Source organism: Myotis davidii, unplaced genomic scaffold (genome assembly GCF_000327345.1).
Source record: "Myotis davidii unplaced genomic scaffold, ASM32734v1 scaffold32, whole genome shotgun sequence".
In the NCBI taxonomy this organism is placed as follows: domain Eukaryota; kingdom Metazoa; phylum Chordata; class Mammalia; order Chiroptera; family Vespertilionidae; genus Myotis; species Myotis davidii.
Window position 1 is genome coordinate 11,735,242 of NW_006286587.1, and position 11,330 is coordinate 11,746,571.

The 11,330-nt window shown below is 38.1% G+C and overlaps 1 protein-coding gene across 1 annotated transcript in view; it reads left to right on the top strand.

Moving 5' to 3' along the window:
- The window catches only part of MACROD2 (MACRO domain containing 2), a 1,283,682-nt gene that overhangs the window by 1,095,000 nt on the left and 177,352 nt on the right, over positions 1-11,330 (top strand). The gene's annotated exons all lie outside the window — the stretch shown is intronic.

Below are 11,330 nucleotides of genomic sequence, written 5' to 3' on the forward strand. Positions count from 1 at the left end.
TAATCTATTTATAGTAATAGTGCTAGAGCTTTTCTAAAGCTAGTGTGCCTACAGTCATATGGCATATCTACATGTTCTATTTTTTTCATCTTCCAAACTACTCCATGGACATCAGTTTTCCCAAAACAATAATGATAAGAAGACAAAGCTTGAAGGCAGTATTGGTGAAAATGGTGGTTAAGATCTGAAATAGGTAACAAATGACAGGTGAAGAACTCCATACATAGTCAAAATCATCTATATGTGGGGGGAAGCCACTGGGTTTATAATCACAAGAAATACTTTATATTCCATTACAACCACCTTAGAACTCTGTGACTTTGTGCCTGTTGCTTACTAGTAACTTTGCTATGCTTCAGTTTTGTCATGTGCAAACATAGGAATGGGCCAATTTCAAATAGTATTAATAACAATGTAAATGAATATTCACAGAGGCATGTAAACCAAGCATTATAAATTTTTAAATGTTTATTTCTTATTACCATATTAAAAGGAGGTATTTCAACTTTGGGACCATCCTTTTAAAAATATATATGACTTTTTATTATCAACATAGTACAGATTTGTAGCAAAAAACAGATAATCAAAAAGAAGAAAATACAAACCATTCCTGTCCTATGGTCCAGAAATGAATTAGATTTTGTTGTTTATCCTTCAGGTGTTTTAAAATGGAAAATGCAAATATCCAGAAATGCAATCGTATAACTTGTGTCACCACCAATGCTTAACATATTTTCCTATCATCATAAAGTCTTCCAAAACATAATTTTAACAGACCTAATGTTCACCCAAAACCATACTGTTGAATTGTAGAATTATTACTGAAAACTATTCTCTATTTGTTTATATAAATAACACATAGATAAATAAATAGGTAAATACTGGCACACATTCATATTTTTTTAGAATACTCTTCTAAAAGTGGAATTGCTTTTTCAAAGTGCATACAAAACCAAGATGTTTTTGATAGCACTTGTCAAATCGGCTATTGTGTTTGCAGCACCATGGGTGAATGACATATGCTGAATAGCTTCAGGGGCCTCCATTCATAGAGTCAAAAATATGAACACCAACATCTGTATTAAGTGACCTGAATATCGTAGTCCTTTCTGATTGTTATGACAGAATAGCATAGACTTGGTGTCTTATAAACAACAGAAATGCATTTTTCACAGTCTGGAGGCTGGAAGTGTGAGATCAGGGTGCCATCATGATTGGGTTCTGGTAAGGATCCACTTCCTAGTTGTAGACAGTCATTTTCATTCTCCTTGTGTTCTCACCTGGTGAAAGAGAGAGCCTTAGCTGTTATAAGGACACTAATCCCGTTCATGACAGTTTCACCCTCATGAACTAATCCCCTCCCAAAGGCTCCACCTCCTAATACCAACACATTAGGGATTAGGATTTCAACATATAAGTTTGAGGGGATACAAACATTCAGTTCATTGCAAAGGATTTCCACTCCCATGAGCAGTATATGAGAGTTTACTTTTCCCCACTTCTCATAATGGGGCATATTACATTTTATCCCTTTTATACATGAAATAAGGTAATTAATGAGTAACAAAGCATATTTTATTAATAGTATGGATTATCCTTTTTTCAGTTATTTATTGTATCTCCAAATGTCTCATGTGAACTTGCTAATATATCCGTTGCATATTTTTGATTATTTCATCTTTTTCTTATTAATTTATAAGAGCTCTTTGTATATAATATTAGTAATTTTTTCAAATATATGTTGCCAATAGATGCCTCAACTGTCATTTGTCTTTTTGACATTATTATTTTTATAACAAAACAATGAGGAAAGGTATAAATAAAGACAAAAATAAATAAAGGAAAATGAGGAAGGAAGGAAGGAAGGAAGGAAGGAAGGGAGGGAGGTTAAAAAACAGAAAAATAAGAAACCCTTTTTATAAGAGAATAAAGTTGAAAACTAAAAACTCAAAAAAGATCTTGATTTGAATCCTCTGCACTTGATCCCATAGGAAATCACTTTATTTCTAAATGGAATTGTTTTGTGTTTTACAACTCAGATACTTTTTATGCAAAGCAATCTGCTTCCTGATTACCAGGTGTGGTTAAGAGGAAAAATGCCTCCTCTCACCTCCCCGCTCACTGAAGATGCCTTAGTTTGTGAATATGTTAGTTATACTGCAAAGGGAAAAATAAGATTGCAGATGGAATTAAGTTGCTGATTAGCTGACTTTAAGATAGGAATGTTATCCTGAATTATCTGAGTGAGCAAAATGTAATTACAAGTCTTTAAAAATTGGAAGAGGGAGGCAGAAGAGGGTCAGAGGAAACATGACTGTGGAAGAACGTTCAGAGATGCAACATTGCTGGCTCTGAAGCTGGAAAATGGGGGCACAAGCTAAGGAATGTGGGTGGTCTCTGTTAGCTAGAAAGGCGAGAAAACAGGTTCTCTCCTAGATCCTCCAGAAAGGTATGCAGCATTGCCGACATCTTGATTTTAGTCCCATTAGGCCCATGTGGGACATCTCATCTATAAGATAAAAATGTATGTTGTTTTAAGCGACTAAGTATGTAGAATTCTGTTAGAGCAGCACCAATAAACAAATACACAAATTGTTCTTAAGTAAGTATAAAAAATGCAAGATAAACTGCTTATCCAGTCTGAATTGTACATATGTTTTCCAATGACACATTCACTGTATAGAAAAAAACTACAAAGAAAATGCTTTCAGAGTTTTCTTTAATTGTGAATATTTAAAGGGATTTGGCATATCTGTGCACATTTCTACACTTTAATGTGTGGATTACATTAATGTTTAGAATTATATAAGATGTGCTTTCTGTAATGTCACATGAATCAGTTGACTGCCTTCATAGGAAATGCGTGTGAACCATTTCCACATGATGGGCCTCAGAGCTACGTACACATTTTGCCTTCCATGGAAATTTGGTGAAGTGTTGCTGTAACCAAGCAACCTGAATACAGAAACATGCAGCAGGTATAGACAGAAAGCAATCTGCCCCCTCAAAATCGGGGAATGTGCAATGTGTGTAGCAAATGCTGGTGAACAGCAGAACAAATAAAGACCTAGAGACAGGAGCATTCATTGACTAAGCAGTTTGATCTAGTTAGAAAATTCTGAAAAAAGAAAAAAAAAAAGACAAGGTAAAATGCTGCTTGGAGAAGGGAGAATGCCCTGAGAATCTAAACAGAGACCCCTGCTGGGTCCTTCTAAAAGACCCTTCAAACATTCTGGTTTCAGTTCTGTAGTTGAAAATTTTGAGGCAAATGAAGGGAGGAAGAATTAATTTTCAGGAATACTATGTGAATTAAATAATTCCTAATAAGACACAGAAGTAAGAATAAAGATAAAAATAAAAAAGTAAATGAAAATCCTCCCACTTATATTGCACGATATGTAGAGACCTAACTTCCACTCTTGGCCACATGTCCTTGGAGAGTTATCTCCTTTACTTGCCATTCATTCCATAATCCACAGCAATCCTGTCATTCTCGCCACCTTGCTACCACTCTGTCCTCATTGAGGTTATAGGAACCTCTTTTATGGGTGGAGCATAGTTATTGAAACCAGCGCATATTTGATCACATGACTTGACATGACCCTTTGCAGCCTTTAACTTACCTAAATGGACAGCCTTTATCCTGTTGACCATGCTCTTTCACTTCTCTTCCTGCAATTCCTCTCTGGTATTCTCACCTGCACACAGGTCATCTCCAGCTGGGAGTCCCTCAGGCATCTTCAATTCAACATATATGAAACTAAATTCAAAATCTTCCCCCACCCCAACCTCCTCCTCCTGAACCCCATGTCTCGATAACTGCTATCACCATGTGCCTAGTTGGCTAAGCCAGAAGTGGCAGAACCGTGCAATGTTCTAAGCAGTACCTTTTATTGGTTGATTGATTTATAAATCCATGAGATTTGAGTGTTCTTCTCCGCTAAGGACCAATTGAGGCAGGGGTGGGGGGCTGGTATCTGGCTTTGGATTCTTGAAAAATTTTCTATAGCCCTGTCAATTACCTTGCATAAAGTGAATTTAGCAAATGTTAGATTTAGTGAGTCCAGGTTTTCAACTAATGGCAGGAGGATCCCTGCTCTGCGAGGACTTCTTTGCTTGGCATTTCTGCTTTGTCAAGTTTGACAAGAAGCCATAAGAATAGCAACATCTTCCTTACTTCAGAGAAATCCTAAAAAGCTTGGAGCACTTTATATTTATGAATATTTCCTTTCTCTACAAACGCAAGTTGCTCCTAGAAACCTTTGGTAATGAATTATTTAAACAAAAAACAAACAGACTAAAGAAGAAGCCTGTGGTATGAAATTAAACCTTAAGAGAAAGAAGGATTTGGGAGCACGTGAAATAAAAGCCACAAGATCACTATAATTATTTTTTGGCAGGCCTGCCCATATGTGTGGATGTCCCTGAAATTTTGACAGGAAATTGTATGATCTATTTCAGGTGCCTGTCCTTTTATTTTCTTGGAAGTGGAGAGCCTGCCTTAATAGCCCACGTGGGTAACTTTCTCTCCTTCAAAACACACTCTTTTCCCCTGCAACCTACAGGTCCCTTTAAGCTGTTCTTTATCCATGTACCTGTCCCTCAGTCAGTCTAAGGGTCCTTGACATGGCCCCTGATAACCGCCCCATTAAGCTGCATGGTAGCTGGGTGATTTCAAGCACAGAAGAAAATATATACTATCTTATGAAGAGAATAACTTCTTCAATCCCAGGAATTGTGTGATGTGGGCAAACCCTTACCAGCATTAATGTTGGTTATAAATCACAAGCTAGCCCAGCTTGGATATCAAACAGTGGGACATCTACTGTTTCTAGAAGATTCTCCTCCAGCACATAAATATCAGCATATTTATTTATTTATTTATTTATTTAAGAAAACTTCATACTGACCTTTTAAAGATATCTTTTGGGGGGGGAGGGGCAGGGTGCAGTAAAGAAAGAAACTTCATTCAGTGCAAAATAGTTCAACAGTTGTGATACAACCCGGCTATTTTTAGACCAGCAAGTCTCAAACTTTCACTAGGTAAAGGACTAAGACAAACCCGAGTCATGGCAAAATCCATGGTATATTTTGTTTTACAAAGAATTATAAGACTATTTCGTATTGGGAAATAAGATACTGCGCTAAAGGATGGGTATCTTTAAGACAACAAATTTTCATTTTAACTCTTTCATAAAAGGTGAAGTAGCTGTTATATACTTCAAAGTGCATTAGATACTTCCTTATGAAGGGTTTCTGAAGTGTATGAAGCTAGCTGTTACTGGAAAATGGTTATTCATAGGAAATTAGTCAGTTTTCATATTTATTTTTAAAATAAGAATTATAACAATTTCAGTAATGCCTAAGATGGTTACCTACACAAAGCGCAGTATGTACCAGAGACTGTATGTTTATATTATTTTTATTGTTGAGACTATTACAGACATCCCTCATCTCCCCACCACCACCTCTACCCAGCACCTGCCATCCCTCCCTCTGGCCATCACCACACACTGTTGTCTGTGGGCTATGCATATAGTTCTTTGGTCAATCTCTTCACCTTCTCTCACACGTTTTTGATCAAAATAAGAACTTCATTTATATTTGCACATTTTGTGCAGAACTCACCAGGGTAATCTAACAGTGGTGCTGAGAATAAAAAGAGCCTCAATTAATGAAATTAACATCAAAGAGGCGTTAATGTTGTTAAGATGAAATAGAGCTTTTAGCTTTTGGGTGGTCTCTGCCTAGGAAGGGAAGGCATTTCCTGGAATTGGATTTCTGAACAAACAGAACACTATCATCTGATGGACTGCTCAGTATTTTGAAATAATATCTGCATCACTTTGGCTAAGAACCTTTTGTTTCATTTTTGTGCTCTAAAAAATAAGTATAATGCTTGAAGAACTGTTAAAAACGGCAGTGGCTCTGTGCCCATCCTCCATCAGTTTTCTAACTGCTCCAATTTTTGAATGGCATAATTTCCTACATATAATGGCTAGCATCTTCTATTATATATTTTCTCTTTGGTTCCTTGTTTAGTTAGAAAAAGAAATTCTTTTTCTTTTTCTAGAAACGTGTTGCATAATATGGCTCAAGTAAACACATTATATAAAATAATGTTGAACTAAAGTGGATTTCATTAACAAGTAATAGCACATTAAAAGCTTTGCATACCAAAAATATTCTATGCTTATTTTTAATGCAAATAATACCATATGTGTTGTAGATTTTTAGTAAATTTGTATCATAAAAATGTTATCTCTTTAGAGATAGCATGTTATTCTTCTGTTCAAAGTTGTTTAATTTTCAAGATAAAGTTTAAATGCTTCAACCTGGGGCATTAATCAGGATTCTACAGAGAAATAGGACCAAGAGCATATATATAGATATATTAGATAGAGAGATAGCGAGAGAGAGAGAGAGAGAGAGATGGAAAGATATCCTATTTAATAAAAGCCTAATATGCAAATCAAACAAATGGGGGAACAACCGGTCACTATAATGCACACTGACCACCAGGGGGCATATGCTCAATGCAGGAGCTGCCCCCAGCCCGCAGGCCCCATGCCAGCCAAGGTGGGTGCCAGCGGGCCCCCCCGATCACCCCGCCGGTCGCCCCTGATTACCAACCAGGCCTAGGGACCCTACCCATGCATGAATTTCTTGCATCAGGCCTCTAGTTTATTAGAAAGAATTGGCTTATACAATTATGAAGGCTGACAAGTCCCCAAATCTGCAGTTGGCTATCTAGAGATCCATATGTGATGAATGTAGTTTTAGTAGGCATCTAAAGACCTAAGAACCAGGAGATCAAATTATATAGTTTCTGTCCAAATGCCTGCAGGCTTGAGACCCAGGAGGACCAGGTGTTTCAATATGAGTCAAAGGCAAGAAAACTCTGGTGTCCCAGCACAAAGGAACTCTAGCAGAAGTTTACTCAGGCTACTGATGAAATGTTAATTTCAACCAGAAACATCCTCACAGACATGCTCAGAAGAATGTTTGTCAAATGTCTTGGCCCCCCATGACAGGGTACCTTATGACCTAGTCACGTTGATACATAAAATTAACCATCATACCCAGCATGGAAGATCCTTCATTATCTAGTCGGAACAGATTAGTTTATCCTTAGTTTCTCCTATAACTCCCCTCTCCGGTCATTCAGAACTTGTTTTATTTCCTTAAAAGCATCTTGACTATTTATATCTGTGTTTTTTAACAGCTGCCTTTCTCTCTGCTTGAGTGCAATTACCCTTTTCTTAGGTTGGGTCCCCCCAGAAGTAGATCTGAAACAATAATTCAAGTGGGAGTCATTTATTTGGGACATGATCCCAGGAAATACCATCAGAGGAATGGGGAAGGGAGACAGGAAAGTGAAGAAGGCAGGGATGTTAAGTTATAAGCATATTACCACTGGACAACTGGGGCTCATTTCCAATGCTGAGAAGGAGACTCTGGGACACAGTATAGGACATGCTTCTGAATTAGCCCACCAAGAAGCAAGGGAGCTGGAGTACTTATATGCAACTCTTGTCAGTAGTTTACAAAAGAACTAGTGGCCCGGTGCACGGATTTGTGCACATTGAAAGGAAAATAATTAGAAGAAATATTAATATTGCTATTTGCCCTTTCTCTGTAATGTAAGTGTCAGAGCCACCACTGGTCGCCATCTGTGGGGCAATTGGCAGGGTGTTCGGGCCTCCTCTTGCACCTACTTTGGCCTGGCACCACCTGGTCACCTGCTCCACCATCCCACCATGGTCCTGCTCTCCTCAGGACCCATTAGGGTCAGCAGTGCCTCCACTGCCACCTGCTGCTAGCTCTTTGTCACCAATGCCCGCCATATTCCGTGCCGCCCCCTGGTGGTCAGCGCACGTCATAGTGAGCGGTCGAACTCAGTCAAATTCCTGGTTGAGGGGACAATATGCACATTAGGCTTTTATTATATAGGACGCCCTCTTGGGTGTGAAAATTCCCTTATATTTCTTGAGTGGATTTAAGCAAACCAGAGAAAACCCTCAGACAAAGAGACCTAGGGGCTGGCGGCTGGATGTCAGACTGGCAATCGCTGAAGCATCAAGGAACATGGAGGAGTAGGAGAGCATCCACTTTTGCTGGGAATCTACTGCAGCCTTTCCCCCTTAGTGAATTCTCACCCGTTAGGATTCCGTGTAAGTCTCACCTCTTCTGGAAAGCCTTCACAGACTTTCTCTCTGACTTAGCGGCCGCATGTCTGTTTCTCAGTAGAACCTCTGCATACCAGCACCAGAGACTCTGTTACTTTCTCTTCTGATTATTGTTTTAATTTTCTGTATCACCCACTTCTTTGGGAGCTCTTTGAAGGAAGGAATTGTAAACCCATTGCTTCAGGGCCTTGCATAGTTCTGGTGTGTGGTGTTGCTCCATAAATGGTTGTTTAGGTAGTAAAAGTAGTATAATAATGACATCCTAATAGTGAAAGCCAGTATTTATTGAATGCTTATTCTGTGTAAACATTGCACATGTATTACCAACTCTAGAATATTAGTACCTTTATTATGCCTATTTTCTTGATGAGGAGCTAAAGTATATAGTTTTACAGAATTTGCCCAAGATTATACAGCTATTTATAGTTGGGCCTGGAAGTAAGTCCAAACAGTCGGAGTCCAGGTTCTGGATACATACTTAACTAGTATATGTATAAATTAGTGAATGACTGGAAGGAATGAATGAATGAAAGAAAACACCAAATCTGATTCTTCAACACAGTAGCCTAATTCTGGGGATGATGCTATTAGAACAGTCTATAAAGTTGAAATGTTTGCTCTGATGTCACATTTTCTAAGAACCCTTCCAAGTAGTCCACTAGAAGCATCTATCCCTTCTCTGACACCTTTCGTAATGGCACTGACAACTCACTACCATATGTTCAAATGTATCTTCATGTTCTAGTTTTCTTACTAATGATAGGTTTCTGGACAACTGCTTAAGAGTCTGATTCATCAGGTGTTTTTTGTTTCCACAAGCACAAAGCCTTGCACACAACAGACTACCAATGAGTGTTTTCCAGGTAGACTATTGGATACGTGGGTGACAAGCAAACAAATATTGGACTCTTCCATTATCTTTTCCTAGAAACTGCAGAGACTCATTCTCACCCCACTCAGAGATTCCAGGGAGTCTGTCGTCCTAGAAATTTTAGATGGTTCTGAAAACAGAATTCTGTGTAAATATATTAAGTTCAGGGAAGAATCTGTGAAGAGTTTTCTTTATAACATTTTGATAATCATTTAGTTAGAAAATTATATTTCTAAGAAATAGGTATTCTTTCTCCCAAAACTGTATTTATAGGAAGAATTAAAGAAAGAAATTGTATAGGAAATCGCTAATGTTTCCAACAGCTGAACGAAAGATTTACTTTTTTAAAAGCTAATGATGGTTATCATGAATTACCTTTCTAATACCTCAAATTAAATACATTTTCCATTTCCACTGACCAATATACCTCTAATCTTTATATATAATTAACACTAAGAAGAGTGCCATATTGAATAAATGTGGCTAAAAATTACTATATTATAAAACACAACCAGAAGGAAGTTGCAAATCTTTACTGAGTCCTCATTATTTTCTGGCCATCACATAGATACATTTTGTCCTAATATATAGGATTGACATAGGAAATAACAGAAATTTAATCCAGTGAAAAATTTCTTTATTGATTTCAGTGTATAAAATTAATTACATTAGGTACCACAGAATACAAAGGAACATAACACATGGTCTTTACCTTTGCAGAACTTGTGATATAGAGATGAACATTTGGAAGATAAATATATTAACTAGTAACTGTAGAATTTGGTGGTAATAATAGCTAATATTTGGCACTTGACAATGTTTCAGTAGCAGTCCTAATGCTTTATGTGGCATTATCTCATTGAATTCTTAGAGCTCTATAAAGGAGGCAGTATCATTTCCCACTTTATAGTTGATGAGCCTGAAACTCAGGAAGGTTTGGTAATTTCTCCAAGATCATATGCCTAAAGAATGGGTGGGTGGAGGAACCCGTATGCAGACCTAAACCCAAAGGTCCTTACCATTTATATGTTGACAGCAATAAAATAAGATATGTCAAAGGGAATATTATTCATTCAAACTTGGTTTGAGCAAATGTTATGACACCTCAGCCTTGGCCTTGAAGGATGAGAGCGGAGAAATGGAACAGAGTCTTGCTTCCGAGATTGAGGCAGGTAAAGGAAGCTAAAGGAGTCCCTGAGAAAATAGAGAAGATTCAGGTGTTGTCAAGTATGTAGGTGCCAGCATGGACGGAACAGGGGTGGTGATGTGGGGAAAACTGGTTGGAACCAGCTATCTTGGCCCTGAGTGTTACCCCCCAAAAGCCTAGACTTTTCTCATTAAACAAAAAAGAGTCACTGAAAGGTTGTGAACCCTATCAGAATTGTATTTTAAGATTGATTTGGCAGCTACATGTAAAAGGAATTGGAGTCAGGAGTGGCAAGAACAGAGGGCCAGTTTGGAAATCGTAATCCAGGTAGGGCAAATGGCACTGATAGTCTGAATCTGGGTTGTAGTATGTGAGTAGAAAGGAGGAAACATGGAAATGGACAGTATTTGGCACTGACTAGATGTGAGGAATACGTAAGAACAACACAAAAGTTCAAAACAGCAAATATGTCATCCAGAATACAGAGGAAGCACATGTCCTTATCCAGTTGAAGGGGTTGCCCTGGGCACTGAGAGGAGGGGAGTAAAATGGGAGTGGTGACACTGGTGGGGCATGTGAAAGCACAGCGTTAAAGGCTGGGATTTAGATGTGTAGCAGTCAGGGTTTGGTCACTATGTTGAACTACAACCCAGTGGTGAGCCCACATTTCTCGGATATTTGAGGTGAGCGGGCATATCTTTACTAAATGCAGAAAAGGTGGTATGTAAAGACTGTGAGTTTGATTTTTTAGGAACTGAAATTATTTAAGTGAGCATGCATAACTTTTATAACAAAAAACAAATTATTGCATATATAGCTTGTTATAAATATATGACAAATTTTTAAAGAAATATAAACCCCAGCCCTAACTGGTTTGGCTCAGTGGATAGAGCGTCGCGCGTGGACTGAAAGATCCCAGTTTCAATTCCGGTCAAGGGCACGTACCTTGCTTGTGGGCACATCCCCAGTAGGAGGTGTGCAGGAGGCAGCTGATCGATGTTCTCTCCCATCAATGTTTTTAACTCTCTATCCCTCTCCCTTCTCCTCTGTAAAAACAATAAAATATATTTTTTTAAAAAAAGATCTCTTTCTTCATCAACCCACTTTAAAACTGTTTCAAACA